This window comes from Arachis hypogaea, chromosome 12, assembly GCF_003086295.3.
Source record: "Arachis hypogaea cultivar Tifrunner chromosome 12, arahy.Tifrunner.gnm2.J5K5, whole genome shotgun sequence".
Lineage (NCBI taxonomy): Eukaryota > Viridiplantae > Streptophyta > Magnoliopsida > Fabales > Fabaceae > Arachis > Arachis hypogaea.
Window position 1 is genome coordinate 60,636,527 of NC_092047.1, and position 17,097 is coordinate 60,653,623.

The 17,097-nt window shown below is 38.9% G+C and overlaps 1 pseudogene; it reads left to right on the top strand.

Annotated features, from left to right (window-relative positions):
* Nucleotides 1–289: 289 nt before the first annotated feature.
* LOC140176736 (uncharacterized) overlaps nt 290–17,097 on the top strand; it is a 155,722-nt pseudogene continuing 138,914 nt past the window's right edge.

Below are 17,097 nucleotides of genomic sequence, written 5' to 3' on the forward strand. Positions count from 1 at the left end.
TTGTGCAATCCAGTTACAGAGGAAGGCCAGTTAATGTCCAAGAATTTTACGGTAATGCTTGGGGGACTTACAAGCATGTTAAGGGCGTAAACCCCAGTCCCAAAAACTAGAGGACCATGGTGCGAGGGTGAGTCATTGATTTTAGCCCGTAGAGCATGAGAGAGGCACTCCGCCTGCCACAGATAGAGGATGATGATGACGATGATGAGGATGAGTCACAAACTGTGAAGATCGAACAAATTTTTAAGTTTGGTATGGCCGCGCCGCTATTTTATCTCTATCATCATTTATGGTACCCAAGGTTGGAGACTCCTCCTCTAGGAAGAGAAAGGAGAAAGCCCCAGCGACCAGTCCCTTTGATGCAAACCAGTTCAATTATAAGGTCCATAAGGACCACTTTCATAAGATCACCGGGTGTAAGAAGGTGATTCCAGAGGTTCGGTTTGATATGAAACTGGAAGAGTACCCGGTAATGCTTGGGTGACTTACAAGCATGTGAAGGGCGTAAGCCCCAGTCCCAAGAATTGGAGGACCATGGTGCGAGGGCGAGTAGTTGGTTTTAGCCTGCAGAGTTTGAGAGAGGAACTCTGCCTGCCACAGCTAGAGGATGATGACGATGATGACGAGAACAAGTCATATACCACGAAGGTCAATAGAGATAAGAGGCCGGAGTATATATTAGCTGACATCTGCCTCCCGGGAGCCCAGTGGAGGCACAATTCCGAGAGGCAACCATAACAGTTGGGTTGGTACGACCTGAAGCTGGTTGCTAGGGGACGGCTGGAGTTCGTTCAGCGCTTCATTATCCCGATAAGCAACCGCTCAGAGGTGTCTATAACTGAGTAGTGATGATTCACTGTATCATGTTCATCATGTGGTGGAAGTGGAATAGGTTATTCCACAAGAGATATACAACATTGCCTCCAATGCCTCCACCAGTGGAAACCTAGCATTCCCGCACTTGATCCACTGCCTATGTGAGGCTACTAGGGTACGGATCGATCATGACACTCTCATCCCCATTGAGAGGCCCATGATGTCATGAAAATTTTTCTCTCAAAAAATTTTATCGGCAAGTACACCGAATTGTCGTCAAGTAAGAACTCATTATAGAGTGAGGTCGAATCCCACAGGGATTGGTTGGTTGATCAATATTAATTGGAAGAATGTTCTAGTTGAGCTAATTCAGATTCAAAATTGGGATTGCAGAATGTAAATTGGCGAGAAACTAAAAGAGCAAGAAATGTAAATGACATAATGTAAATAACAGTAATTAAATAGCAGAAAAGAAATTGCAGGAAACTAAAGTGCAGAAACTTAAATTGTAAGAAATTAAAAGGGAATGGGGATTTTTAAGCATCAAATTAAAAAGGGCAGAATGTAAAGAGAATGGGTGAGATCAGAATAGGGGATTCATTGGGTTTTAAGAGGTATTGAACTCTCCGGATCAAATCATTTTCATCTCTTCCTCAATCAATGCATTCATTGACATTGCTTGGCAATCTTAAGTGATTGGATCCCAATGTCTTGGCTCACCAATCTCTCTAAGCTTAAACAATTGCCCAATGTCTTAATTTAATTGCTCATGGGAAGAGATGAAGTTCGGTCACTGATTTTACCACACAAATTCATAGATCAAAGTATTGGTAGGATTACATGTCATGATATCTATCCAACTCCCAATCCAATCCAATGTGAGAAAGCATTTCTAGCATGAATTCCTCATCCCTCACTCAAGGATCAGAGGAATTCCAATTATGAATAGCTTCTCTATCAAGACAACTATCCAATTGAATTAATATCGAAAGCTTTCTAACAAAATCAAGAGAAAAGATAGAAGAAGAAAATGAAAACTATTATTGATCCATTGAATTACAATAGATCTCCCTAACCCAATAAAAGAGATTTAGTTGTTCATAGCTCTAAGAATGGAAAGTGAACTGGAAAAGTACATTGCAGAATTGAAAAGTGAAAAAGTGCAGAGAAAGTAAAATTGGGCAAAGTTTCAGTACTCCGTGTGTGTCAGCCCCCCAATCTATCCAAAACCCAAAACAAAAAAAGAAAAGAAAATAAAAGTACATAAAACTAAAAGACAAAGCAGAAAAAATGAAAATCAGAGTGATGAACTCCCAAAGCCCCCCTAAGGGCCTCCCAGAGAGCTCTTTCAATCTTCAACAATTCTTCTATTTTTACTCTTCTTTCTCATCTTCAATTGGATCAAGTACTTGCATGTGGGCCTTGGCTTTTGTTAAAGTAGGTTGAAGTGGTTCCAATGCTGTTGAGAAGAGAGGGGTGCTCAATTGCAAGGTTTTGATATCAACGTTGGAGTCCACGTTTGAGGGCAAACGTTGAGTCAAACGTTCTTTTAAGAAAAATGAGTTCTCGGCACTTTGAGCAACGTTTGACTCAATGTTAGAGCACCAACGTTCGTGTGTCCACGCGTGCGCGTGTCTCACGCGTACACGTCAAACAAGTTTTTGCGCATTTGCGTCCTTCAGGCGTTCGCGTGCAAGGCCAAAATTCGCATCCACGCGTACACGTCCATAGACGCATACGCGTTGCCTCAAATTTTCCCAATTCCATTTTTGGGAGTCTCATCGCGTACATTGGCCTCAGCGTTGGACCACAAACGCTCCCTCCAACGTTGGCCTTTCCACGCATATGCTGATGTACTCCAAATCTTTGTTTCCTCATGCATTCTCCACTTTGTATGCTTTTCTCTTTATTTCTTCCATCAAATACTTGCCTTATGGACCTGAAATCACTCAACAAACACATCAAGGCATCGAATGGAATTAAAGTGAATTAAAATCACCAATTTAAGGGCCTATGATGAGCGGATAATTTATACGCTTTTTGGCATTGTTTTTAGTATGTTTTAGTATGATTTAGTTAGTTTTTATTATACTTTTATTAGTTTTTAATTAAAAACTATATTTCTGGACTTTACTATGAGTTTGTGTGTTTTTCTATAATTTCAGGTATTTTCTGGCTGAAATTGAGGGAGCTGAGCAAAAATCTGATTCAGGCTGAAAAAAGTATTGCAGATGCTATTGGATTCTAACCTTCCTGCACTCGAAATGAATTTTCTGGAGCTACAGAAGTCCAAATGGTGCGCTCTAAATTGCGTTGGAAAGTAGACATCCAGGGCTTTCCAACGCCAGTTCCATGTTGCAGTCTGGCGTTAAACGCCAGAAACAAGTTACAAGTTGGAGTTAAATGCCCAAAACAGGTTACAACCTGGCGTTTAACTCCAAAAACAGCCTAGGCACATGTAAAGCTTAAGTCTCAGCCCCAGCACACACCAAGTGAGCCCCAAAAGTGGATTTCTGCACTATCTATCTTAGTTTACTCATTTTCTGTAAACCTAGGTTACTAGTTTAGTATTTAAACAACTTTTAGAGATTTATTTTGTACCTCATGACATTTTTAGATCTGAACTTTGTACTCTTTGACGACATGAGTCTCTAAACTCCATTGTTGGGGGTAAAGAGCTCTGCTGTGTCTCGATGAATTAATGCAATTATTTCTGTTTTCTATTCAAACACGCTTGTTTCTATCTAAGATGTTTATCCGCACTTCAATATGATGGATGTGATGATCCGTGACACTCATCATCATCCTCAACCTATGAATGCGTGCCTGACAACCACCTCCGTTCTACCTTCGATTGAATGAATATTTCTTGGATTCCTTAATCAGAATCTTCGTGGTATAAGCTAGAATCCATTGGCAGCATTCCTGAAAATCCGGAAAGTCTAAACCTTGTCTGTGGTATTCCGAGTAGGATTCAAGGATTGAATGACTGTGACGTGCTTCAAACTCACAAGGGTTGGGCATAGTGACAAACGCAAAAGGATCAATGGATCCTATTCTAGCATGAGCGGGAACCGACAGATGATTAGCCGTGCGGTGACAGCGCACCTAGACCTTTTTCACTGAGAGGACGGATGGTAGCCATTGACAACGGTGATCCACCAACACACAGCTTGCCATAGGAGGAACCTTGCATGTGTGAAGAAGAGGACAGGGGGAAAGCAGAGATTCAGAAGACAAAGCATCTCCAAAGCTCCAACATATTCTCCATTACTGCAGAACAAGTATTTAATCCATGCTCTTTTATTCTTCGCAATTCATATTGATAATTATAATTGATTTCCTGACTAAGATTTACAAGATAACCATAGATTGCTTCAAACCAACAATCTCCGTGGGATCGACCCTTACTCACGTAAGGTATTACTTGGACGACCCAGTGCACTTGCTGGTTAGTTGTGCGAATTTGTGAGAAATAGTAATATTGACATTGACATACACAAATTCGTGCCCCAAGTTTTTGGCGCCGTTGCCGGGGATTGTTCGAGTTTGAACAACTGACGGTTCATTTTGTTGCTTAGATTAGGAAAATTTTTTCTTTTTGATTTAGAGTCTTTTATTATTGTTTTTGGTTGAAATTTTTTTTTAATCCTTATTTTCTCTTTTTAAAATTTTTCAAAAATTTTATAAACTGATAATTGAGTTTTTCTGTTTGAGTTTAGTTTCATGTTTTAAGTTTGGTGTCAATTGCATGTTTTTATTTTCTTTTAAATTTTCGAAATTGTGTTCATTGTTCGTTCTTAATCTTCAAGTTGTTCTTGTTTATTTTCCTTGTTTGATCTTTAGTTTTTCTTGTTTTGTGATTTTTCTTGTTCATTTTCGAATTATTAGCATCTAAAAAAAAGGATTTATTTATACCTTATTAAAACACTTTAAATTTATAGTTCAATTGGCTAGAGCGTGGTGCTTATGTTCTTGGTAATTGGCTATCCTCTTTTTAAAAACTTTTTCAAAAATAATTTTTCTTTGAATAAATCTTGTGTCAAACTTTAAGTTTGGTGTTTTCTTGTTGATTTTTCTTTAGTTTTCGAAAGTTTTATTTTGGTTTTCCAAAAATTTTAAGTTTGGTGTTCTATCTTCATGTTGTTGTTGTTCTTGTGAGTCTTCAAAGTGTTCTTGAGTCTTCCTTGTGTTTTGATCTTAAAATTTTTAAGTTTGGTGTTCCTTGGTGTTTTCCTCCAAAATTTTCGAAAATAAGGAGCATTAGATCTAAAAATTTTAAGTTTTGTGTCTTTTTATTATTTTTCTCTTTCCTCATTGAATTCAAAAATATCTTTTTTCTTTATTTTAATTGATTTTTCGAATTTTCCTTTTAAAAATTCAGATTTTATTTTAAAAATTTTTTATTTTATCTTATCTTAGTTTTAAAATCTCAAAATTCCAATCTTTTTCAAAAAAAATCATATCTTTTTCAAAATCTTATCTTATCTTATTTCAAATTTCAAATGTCAATTTTCAAATTTCAATTTTCAAATTTAAAATTTAAAATTTCAAATTTCAAAATTAATTTTCAAATTTAAAATTTAAATTTCAACACTTTTTAATATAAATTCCTTATCTTCTCTTACCTAGCTTATCTTATCTTTTCTAATCTCAAATCTTAAAATCAAATCTTTTTCATATCTTTTCTTTTTTTTATTTTATTTTATTTTCTTACAAGTATCTTTAACTTTAAGACATATCTTTTTCAAATCTTCCTAACCAATTTCTCTCTCTTCATTTTTTTTAAAATCCTCACCCACATTTTTTTCAAATCTTTTTAATTAATTTAGTTTTCAATTTTCTTTTATTTCTTTTTCTTATAATTTTCGAAAATATAGTAAATTTTTCAGTTATTTTATTTTATTTTAATTTTGATTTTCAAAAAAAAAAAAATATTTGCAATCCGCATCATCTCCCTTTCTCCATCATGGACCTAAATGGAAATGAACAGTCCAGAAGGACTCTGGGGTCATATGCTAACTCCACTACTGCTTCATATGGGAGTAGTATCTGTATACCCTCCATTGGAGTCAGTAGCTTTGAGTTGAATCCTCAGCTCATTATCATGGTGCAGCAAAGTTGTCAGTATTCCGGTCTTCCACAGGAAGGACCTACAGAGTTTCTGGCACAATTTTTACAAATTGCTGACACAGTACATGATAAGGAAGTAGATCAGGATGTCTACAGATTATTACTGTTTCCATTTGCTGTAAAAGACCAAGCTAAGAGGTGGTTAAATAACCAACCTAAGGCTAGAATAAGGACATGAAAACAGCTATCAGAAAAATTCCTGAATCAATACTTCCCTCCAAAACGGATGACATAGCTAAGGCTAGACATCCAAGGCTTTAAACAAGGAGATAATGAATCTCTTTATGATGCCTGGGAGAGATACAGAGAGATGCTAAGAAAATGCTCCTCTGAAATGTTTTCAGAATGGGTGCAGTTAGACATCTTCTATTATGGGCTTACAGAGAGAGCTCAAATTTCTCTAGATCACTCTGCTGGTGGATCTATACACATGAGAAAGACAATTGAAGAGGCTCAAGAGCTTATTGATACAGTTGCCAGAAATCAGCATCTGTACCTAAATAGTGAATCTTCCATGAAAGAAGAGGCTAAAATAGTAACTGCTGAACTCAGTCCTGCAGAACAAATTACTGAATTCAATCAGCAATTAGACTTTCTAACAAAATAGTTGGCCAAATTCAAGGAGATACTACAAGACACAAGAATGGCTAATATAAATATGGAGGTACAGTTGAAGCAAACAGAACAACATTTATCAAAACAAATAACAGAAGAGTGCCGAGCAGTTCAATTAAGAAGTGGGAAAACATTAAATACCTCACTTCAAGGTAGCAGGAAGCCAAGAAATGAACAAACTGTTATTCAAAATCCATCTGAGGACAGTAAGAGCCCAGAGATGAATAACTCTGGCATTCAAACGCCAGAAACAAGCAAGGAGTTGGCGTCAAACACCCAATGGAAGCTCAGTTCTGGTGTTCAAACGCCAGGAACAAGTAAGGAGTTGGCCTCCAATGCCACTCCAGCTTCTAACCCTGGCATTCAAATGCCAATGAGGGATCAAACACACACAAGTGCTGATAATAACCCCTCTAAAAAGGCTTCTCCAACCACCTCTGTAGGAAATAAACCTGCAGCAACTAAGGTCGAGGAATATAAAGCCAAGATACCTTATTCTCAAAAACTCTGCCAAGAGGAGCAGGATAAGCAATTTGCTCGCTTTTCAGATTATCTCGGGACTCTTGAAATAAAGATTCCATTTGTAGAGGCACTTGAGCAAATACCTTCTTATGCCAAGTTCATGAAGGAGATCTTGAGTCATAAGAAGGATTGGAGAGAAACTGAAAGAGTTCTCCTCTCTGAAGAATGCAGTGCAGTCATTCTGAAAAGCTTTCCAGAAAATCTTAAAGATCCCGGAAGCTTTCTAATACCATGCATACTAGAGGGTAATTGCACCAAGACAGCTTTATATGATCTTGGGGCAAGCATCAACCTAATACCTGCATCCACTATCAGAAAGCTTAGTTTAACTGAAGAAGTTAAACCAACCCGGATATGTCTCCAACTTGCTGATGGCTCCATTAAATACCCATCAGGCATGATTGAGGACATGATTGTCAGGGTTGGGCCATTCGCCTTTCTCACTGACTTTGTAGTGCTGGAAATGGAGGAGCACAAAAGTGCTACTCTCATTCTAGGAAGACCTTTCCTAGCAACTGGACGAACTCTCATTGATGTCCAAAAGGGGGAAGTAACCCTGAGAGTCAATGAGGATGAATTTAAGTTGAATGCTATCAAAGCCATGCAGCATCCAGACACACCAAAAGACTGCATGAAAGTTGATCTCATTGACTCTTTGGTAGAGGAGGTCAACATGGCTGAGAGCCTCGAATCAGAGCTAGAAGACATCTTTAAAGATGTTCAGCCTGATTTGGAGGGTTTAGAGGAATTGAAAGAGCCTCTGAGACTTCCTCAGAAAGAGGAGAAACCTCCTAAACCCGAGCTCAAGGCATTACCACCATCCCTGAAATATGCATTTCTGGGAGAAGGTGACAGTTTTCCAGTGATCATAAGCTCTGCTTTAAATCCACTAGAAGAAGAAGCACTAATTCAAGTGCTAAGGACACACAAGACAGCTCTTGGGTGGTCCATAAGTGACCTTAAGGGCATAAGCCCAGCTAGATGCATGCATAAAATCCTATTGGAGGATGATGCTAAGCCAGTGGTTCAACCACAGAGGCGGCTAAATCCAGCCATGAAGGAAGTGGTGCAGAAAGAGGTCACCAAATTACTGGAGGCTGGGATTATTTATCCTATTTCTGATAGCTCCTGGGTGAGCCCTATTCAAGTTACTCCCAAGAAAGGAGGCATGATAGTGGTTCATAATGAAAAAAATGAACTGGTTCCTACAAGAACAGTTAGAGAGTGGCGCATGTGTATTGACTACAGAAGGCTCAATACTACCCCCAGAAAGGATCATTTTCCTTTACCATTCATAGACCAGATGCTAGAAAGACTAGCAGGTCATGATTATTATTGCTTTTTGGATGGCTATTCAGGCTACAACCATAGTAGATCCCCAGGATCAAGAGAAAACAGCATTCACATGTCCATCTGGAGTGTTTGCTTACAGAAGGATGCCATTTGGGCTGTGTAATGCGCCTGCAACCTTTCAGAGATGCATGCTCTCCATTTTCTCTGATATGGTGGAAAAATTTTTGGAAGTCTTCATGGATGGCTTCTCAGTATATGGAGACTCATTCATCTCCTGTCTTGATCACCTTACACTGGTTCTGAAAAGATGCCAAGAGACTAACCTGGTTTTAAACTAGGAGAAATGTCACTTTATGGTGACTGAAGGGATTGTCCTTGGGCATAAGATTTCGAACAAAGGAATAGAGGTGGATCAAGCTAAAGTAGAGGTAATTGAAAAATTACCACCACCTGCCAATGTTAAGGCAATTAGAAGCTTTCTAGGGCATGCAGGATTCTATAGGAGGTTTATAAAGGATTTTTCAAAAATCGCAAAACCTCTGAGCAATCTGCTAGCTGCTGACACGCCATTTGTGTTTGACACAGAGTGTCTGCAGGCGTTTGAAACTCTAAAAGATAAGCTGGTCACGACACCAGTTATTTATGCACCAGACTGGACATTACATTTCGAATTAATGTGTGATGCCAGTGATCATGCCATTGGTGCAGTATTGGGGCAGAAGCATAACAAGCTTCTGCATGTCATTTATTATGTTAGCCGTGTTTTAAATGATGCCCAGAAAAATTACACAACCACAGAAAAAGAATTGCTTGCAGTGGTTTATGCCATTGACAAGTTTAGATCATACTTAGTAGGATCAAAAGTGATTGTGTACACTGACCATGCTGCTCTTAAATATCTACTCACAAAGCAGGATTCAAAACCCAGGCTCATAAGATGGGTGTTGCTTCTGCAAGATTTTGATATAGAAATAAGAGACAGAAAAGGGACAGAGAACCAAGTGGCTGATCATCTATCCCGGATAGAACCAGTAGAAGGGGAGTTTCCCCCCTCTATTGAGATCTCTGAGACCTTTCCGGATGAGCATTTGTTTGCCATTCAGGAAACACCATGATTTGCAGACATTGCAAACTATAAAGCTGCAAGGTTCATACCCAAGGAGTACAGCAGGCAACAAAAGAAAAAATTAATTACTGATGCAAAGTACTACTTGTGGGATGAACCCTATCTCTTTAAGAGATGTGCAGACGGAATAATCCGTAGGTGTGTGCCTAGAGAAGAAGCACAGAGGATCTTATGGCATTGCCATGGATCACAATATGGAGGCCATTTCGGAGGTGAGCGAACAGCCACCAAGGTCCTCCAATGTGGCTTCTACTGGCCTACACTCTATAGGGATTCCCGAGAGTTTGTACATAACTGTGATAGTTGCCAAAGAGCTGGTAATCTGCCTCATGGTTACGCCATGCATCAATAGGTAATTTTGGAGATTGAGTTGTTTGATGTATGGGGAATTGACTTCATGGGACCTTTCCCACCATCATACTCAAACACTTATATTCTGGTGGCAGTCGACTATGTATCAAAATGGGTAGAGGCCGTTGCCACACCCACCAATGATACTAAAATAGTGCTGAAGTTCCTCCAGAAATATATCTTCAGCAGGTTTGGTGTCCCTAGAGTACTAATCAGTGATGGGGGCACTCACTTCTACAACAAACAGCTTTACTCTACCATGGTCCGGTATGGGATTCGCTACAAGGTGGCGACTCCATATCATCCACAGACAAATGGGCAAGCTGAAGTTTCTAATAGAGAACTAAAAAGAATCCTGGAACGGACTGTAAGTACCCGTAGAAAGGATTGGACAAGAAGCTTGGATGATGCTCTGTGGGCTTACAGAACAGCATTCAAGACTCCTATAGGGACCTCTCCATACCAGCTTGTGTATGGTAAGGCCTGTCATCTACCCGTGGAACTGGAACATAAGGCCTACTGGGCAACCAGATTCCTAAACTTTGATGCCAAATTAGCTGGAGAAAAAAGATTGCTCCAGCTGAATGAGCTAGAGGAATTCAGATTCACTGCTTTCGAAAATGCCAAGCTTTACAAAGAGAAAGCAAAAAGATGGCATGACAGAAATTTGTCATCTAGAGTCTTTGAACCAGGACAGAAAGTTGTATTGTTTAACTCTAGGCTCAGGCTATTCCCCGGGAAACTGAAATCCTGGTGGAGGGGACCATATATGATTACAAGTGTGTCACCATATGGCTATGTGGAGCTTCAAGACATTAATTCTTATTAGAAGTTCATTGTTAATGGACAGAGAATCAAGCATTATCTTGAAGGCAATGTTGAGCAAGAGTGCTCAAGGCTGAGGCTAGATTAAAAGCTCAGCAAGGTCCAGCTAAAGACAAATAAAGAAGCGCTTATTGGGAGGCAATCCAATGTTATTTAACTATATCTCTTTATTTTCTATTGCTATTTTATGTTTTCCTTAGGTTGATGATCATGTGAAGTCACAAAAACAACTGAAAAATCAAAAACAGAATGAAAACAACATTAAAAACAGCACACCCTGGAGGAGGAACAGTCTGGCGTTTAAACGCCAGAAACAAGCATCTATCTGGCATTTAACGCCAGAAACAGGCACCAAGCTGGCGTTTAACGCCAGAAACAAGCTACATTTGGGCGTTTAATGCCAGAAATAGGCAGCAGTCTGGCGTTAAATGCCAGGATTGCACCGCAAGGGTGTTTTACACGCCTGATTGGAGCAGGGATGTTAAGTCCTTAACCCCACTGGATCTGTGGACCCCACAGGATCCCCACCTCTTCTTCTCTCCTTATTACACCTTTCCATAACACTCTTCCCCAAATTAACCTCCACCAATCACCTCCATTACTCCTCCAAAACCATCATACAACCCACCTACACCCACCCACTCAAATTCAAACCACTCATACCTCTCCATCTCATCTATTTTCTTCTTCTTCTACTACTTTCTTTCTTTTGCTCGAGGACGAGCAAACATTTTAAGTTTGGTGTGGAAAAAGCAGTGCTTTTTTTTTGTTTTTCCATAACCACTAATGCCTCAAGGGATGCATTTCCCTCCACAAAATTATTGGGAGCAAATCAACACTTTCCTAGGAGAATTAAGTTCCAACATGGGACAACTAAGGGTGGAGCACCAAGAGCACTCCATCATCCTCCATGAAACTAGAGAAGATCAAAGAGCTATGAGGGAGGAGTAACAAAGACAAGGAAGAGACATAGAGGAGCTCAAGAGCACCATTGGTTCTTCAAGAAGAGGAAGACGCCACCCTCACTAAGGTGGACTCATTCCTTAATCTCCTTGTTTTTATTTTTCTGTTTTTCATTTACTGTGCTTTATGTTTATGTTTGTATCTTGTTACATGATCATTAGTGTCTAAGCGTCTATGCCTTAAAGTTATGAATATGAATCCATCACCATTCTTAAATGAAAAATGTTTTTAATTGAAAAAGAAAAAAGAAGTGCATGAATTTCAAATTTTAAAACAGTTTAATTATTTTGATGTGGTGGCAATACTTCTCTGTCTTTTTGAATGAATGCTTGAACAGTGCATATTTTGGATATTGTTGATTCATGAATGTTAAAATTGTTGGCTCTTGAAGAATGATGAAAAAGGAGAAATGTTATTTGATAATCTGAAAAATCATAAAAATGATTCTTGAAGCAAGAAAAAGCAGTGAATACAAAATCTTGCAGGAAAAAAAAATAGCGAAAATGAAAGAAAAAAAAAAGAAGAGAAAAAGCAAGCAGAAAAAGCCAATAGCCCTTAAAACCAAAAGGCAAGGGTAATAAAAAGGATCCAAGGCTTTGAGCATCAGTGGATAGGAGGGCCTAAAGGAATAAAATCCTGGCCTAAGCGGCTAAACCAAGCTGTCCCTAACCATGTGCTTGTGGCATGAAGGTGTCAAGTGAAAACTTGAGACTGAGCGGTTAAAGTCGAGATCCAAAGCAAAAAGAAGAGTGTGCTTAAGAACCCTGGACACCTCTAATTGGGGACTCTAGCAAAGCTGAGTCACAATCTGAAAAGGTTCACCCAGTCATGTGTCTGTGGCATTTATGTATCCGGTGGTAATACTAGAAAACAAAGTGCTTAGGGCCACGGCCAAGACTCATAAAGTAGCTGTGTTCAAGAATCAACATACTGAACTAGGAAAGTCAATAACACTATCTGAATTCTAAGTTCCTATAGATGCCAATTATTATGAACTTCAAAGGATGAAGTGAGATGCCAAAACTGTTCAGAAGCAAAAAGCTAATAGCCCCGCTCATCTAATTAATACTGATCTTCACAGATGTTTTTGGAATTCATTGTATATTCTCTTATTTTTATCCTATTTGCTTTTCAGTTACTTGGGGACAAGCAACAATTTAAGTTTGGTGTTGTGATGAGCGGATAATTTATACGCTTTTTGGCATTGTTTTTAGTATGTTTTTAGTATGATTTAGTTAGTTTTTATTATATTTTTATTAGTTTTTAAATAAAAATCATATTTCTGGACTTTACTATGAGTTTGTGTGTTTTTCTCTAATTTCAGGTATTTTTTGGCTAAAATTGAGGGAGCTGAGAAAAAATCTGATTCAGGCTGAAAAAGGACTGCAGATGCTATTGGATTCTGACCTCCCTGCACTCGAAATGGATTTTCTAGAGCTACAGAAGTCCAAATGGCACGCTCTCAATTGCGTTGGAAAGTAGACATCCTGGGATTTCCAGCAATATATAATAGTTCATACTTTGCTCAAGGATAGACGACGTAAACTGGTGTTCAATGCCAGTTCCATGTTGTAGTCTGGCGTTAAACACCAGAAACAAGTTACTAGTTGGAGTTAAACGCCCAAAACAGGTTACAACCTGGCGTTTAACTCCAGAAACAGCCTAGGCACATGTAAAGCTTAAGTCTCAGCCCCAGCACATACCAAGTGGGTCCCAGAAGTGGATTTCTGCACTATCTATCTTAGTTTACTCATTTTCTGTAAACCTAGGTAACTAGTTTAGTATTTAAACAACTTTTAGAGATTTATTTTGTACCTCATGACATTTTTAGATCTAAACTTTGTACTCTTTGACGGCATGAGTCTCTAAACTCCATTGTTGGGGGTGAGGAGGTCTGCTGTGTCTCGATGAATTAATGCAATTATTTCTGTTTTCTATTCAAACACGCTTGTTTCTATCTAAGATGTTTATTCGCACTTCAATATGATGGATGTGATGATCCGTGACACTCATCATCATCCTCAACCTATGAACGCGTGCCTGACAACCACCTCCGTTCTACCTTCGATTGAATGAATATCTCTTGGATTCCTTAATCAGAATCTTCGTGGTATAAGCTAGAATCCGTTGGCAGCATTCCTGAGAATCCGGAAAGTCTAAACCTTGTCTGTGGTATTCCGAGTAGGATTCAGGTATTGAATGACTGTGACGAGCTTCAAACTTATAAGTGTTGGGCGTAGTGACAGACGCAAAAGGATCAATGGATCCTATTCCAGCATGAGTGGGAACTGACAGATGATTAGCCGTGCGGTGACAGCGCACCTGGACCTTTTTCACTGAGAGGACGGACGGTAGCCATTGACAACGGTGATCCACCAACACACAGCTTGCCATAGGAGGAACCTTGCGTGCGTGAAGAAGAGGACAGGGGAAAGCAGAGATTCAGAAGATAAAGCATCTCCAAAGCTCCAACATATTCTCCATTACTGCAGAACAAGTATTTAATCCATACTCTTTTATTCTTCGCAATTCATATTGATAATTATAATTGATTTCCTGACTAAGATTTACAAGATAACCATAGATTGCTTCAAACCAACAATCTCCGTGGGATCGACCCTTACTCACGTAAGGTATTACTTGGACGACCCAGTGCACTTGCTGGTTAGTTGTGCGAATTTGTGAGATATAGTAATATTAACATTGACATACACAAATTCGTGCACCGGCCTAAAAAGCATATTTTTAAACTTAAGCACAAATCAAGGGAGAATTACAAAACCATGCTATTTCATTGAATAAATGTAGGAAAAGATGATAAAATCCCAAAAAATAAGCACAAGATAAACAAAAAAATTGGGGTTTATCATGCCCATCACCCACGCGTGCGCGTCACCCACGCGTACGCATGGATTGTGAAATTTCCACGCTTCACGCGTGCGCGTCGCACATGCGTACGCGTCACACCAATTTTCTCAAATTTCCAAAAAGCACATTGTATTGAAATACGTTGGAGGTAACGTTGGTTTCCAACGTTGGCATCAGAAACTTGCAGAAAGTTGCATTGCCTCCTTTCCTTTCTCCTCCTCTGCTTCTTTCCACCTATCATCAACCAAACACATGCATCAAAGCTTTGCTAAAATCACAAGAAATTGCCTCAGTCTTAGCACACAACTAATTATGGTATAAATCTCATGAAAATGCATCATAATTAACACTGTTTGATTGAATCAAGGCATGCATGAAATTCTCATCCAAATACTTACTTATTGCCTAAGAAATGCATGAAACTACCCTAAAACAAACAAAAAATGGCTTGTGAAACTAGCCAAGATGCCCTGGCATCACAAAACCAAACTTAAATCTTGCTTGTCCTCAAGCAAGTGATAGAAGTCCTTATTCAGAGAATTCAAATCCTTGGTTCATGGAGTTTCATGCATGGCAACTTAGGTTAATATTCATGCTGGTTTCTAGGCTCTCATATACTCTTGAATTCTGACTCTATTGCCTTCTATGAGACTGTTATTTTTTATCCTTAGCTTCTCTGTTTTTGTTTTCTTTCCTTCTTTAGAGCTTATTGCTTTATGTGGCTAAGTGTTCTGTGTTGAGATAACTCTTTAGGATAGGTTTTCAGCCAACACTCCCGAACCAGTTGGTTCAAGGTGCTAGGTGTTGAAACACCCCTAAGGACTTAATCACCCAAGTCTCTTCTCAGCACATACACACCACAGGCACATGGTTTGTTATTCATTCCTTAGACCTTGGTGTCTAGCACCTCTTAGGGTTGCTAAATGCCTTGTGACAAGGTTGCTCTTGATAGTGGACTTTCTGTTGACAATCCCGGGTTAGTTAACCCAAGTTGTCAAGTGATGAAGCACTCCTAAGAACTTACTCATCCAAGCATATCCTTGCACAAAAACACCACAGACACATGCCTCAAGGCTCAAACTATTGGTGCCCAGCTTTAATTTATGCTCTTTTTTCTCTCTTTTTTTTTCATTCTCTTTTTCTCTTTTTAGGATCTTATTAATTCACTTAAGTCTCATAGAATGCACTTCAAGCTCATAATTCAAGAGATATCTTAGCCTTGTACCTTATTTATAAACCAACTTAGTTAACAATTACCACCACAACACTAGGACTTAATTCTGCAACATTGGTTTTCACTCTTGTTTTTCACAATAATTTCTCATAATTTCTTTTATTGAGCTCAAGAACAAAGCATATAATTCAAGCAAGGATGCAGTGGCCTAGGCACTTAGAGTAGCAGCCCCAAATGTCAATAAAGAAAAACAAGCAGAATGCAAAAATTCATGAAGACAGGGTACAATCATACTTCTAATTTAAGCTCTACAAACCAGAAATAGTTAAGTAACAATACAACCTCTTGATGTCTTCTTGTTTCTTCCTTGTCCTCATCATCCATAGCTTTTGTATCCTTCTTGTCTCCTTGGATGATGGTGCATAGTCCCTCTAAGAGATTGATTGAATTCCTGCAAAATTATTAGAAGTTGCTTGTTCTCCAAGCACTTGAGAGATGGTTAGCATGCATGTATACTTGTGATTTTCTGAACTTAAGTGGGTGTCTGAACACCAAACTTAGTTCCTTGCCTAATGCAGAAGATTGAATACATGCAGAGAGCCTCATGTACTTTTATTAAGAAAACAACTATAAACTAGAAAAACAAACTATGAACTATAAACTAAAAACATGCTAAGTAGTTTCTCTGGTTGTTTGGAGTCAGTGACTTGTCATTGAGGGTTGCAATGTGTTTTTAAATGAAAACAGTGGTAGAACACCAAGTTTAGCATCACACATTCACCCTTCGAATTGTTTTGGTGTGCAACACTAAACTTAGCTCCTTGTAATACAGAGAATATACTCCACTCTTTATTGAATTAACTAGGAAAAGAAAACTACCTCTAGTTAGGTTGCTTCCCAACAAGCGCTCTTTTACTGTCATTAGCTTGACATTTTTTTCCATGAATTTCTTCCTCTTCTTCCAATTTGTTTAGAGGAATGACCTCAAGTGGAAAAAGGAGCCAGTTAATGCCCCTTGCTGTGAGTTCCTCCTTCCAGCAAGCTTTCTTTTGTGATTGGCTTGAGTAAACTTACTTGTTGGATCAGGAGTTGGATTGTTCTTTGACCGTCTCTTTTTCATGGATATGATCCTTTATTTTTTGGTCACAATCCTCCTTTTGGTGCTTGTAATTACTGCCTTCACATCTTTGATCTCAAGACTTAGGTATTGTTGGATAGTTGGAGCATCCTCTTCATTAAGAGCTTCTTAAGTTGGTGGTTTAATGAGCTCGCCCTCTATGAAACTCTCTGTTTCATTGGAGTGTGGACTTTCTTGATTGACTTCCTCCCTTTCTTCTTCATGATGTTGCATTGAGTCTTCTGGGAGTGAGTTTGCACATTCCTTTGTCACCCTTAGCAGCCTCTATGGGTA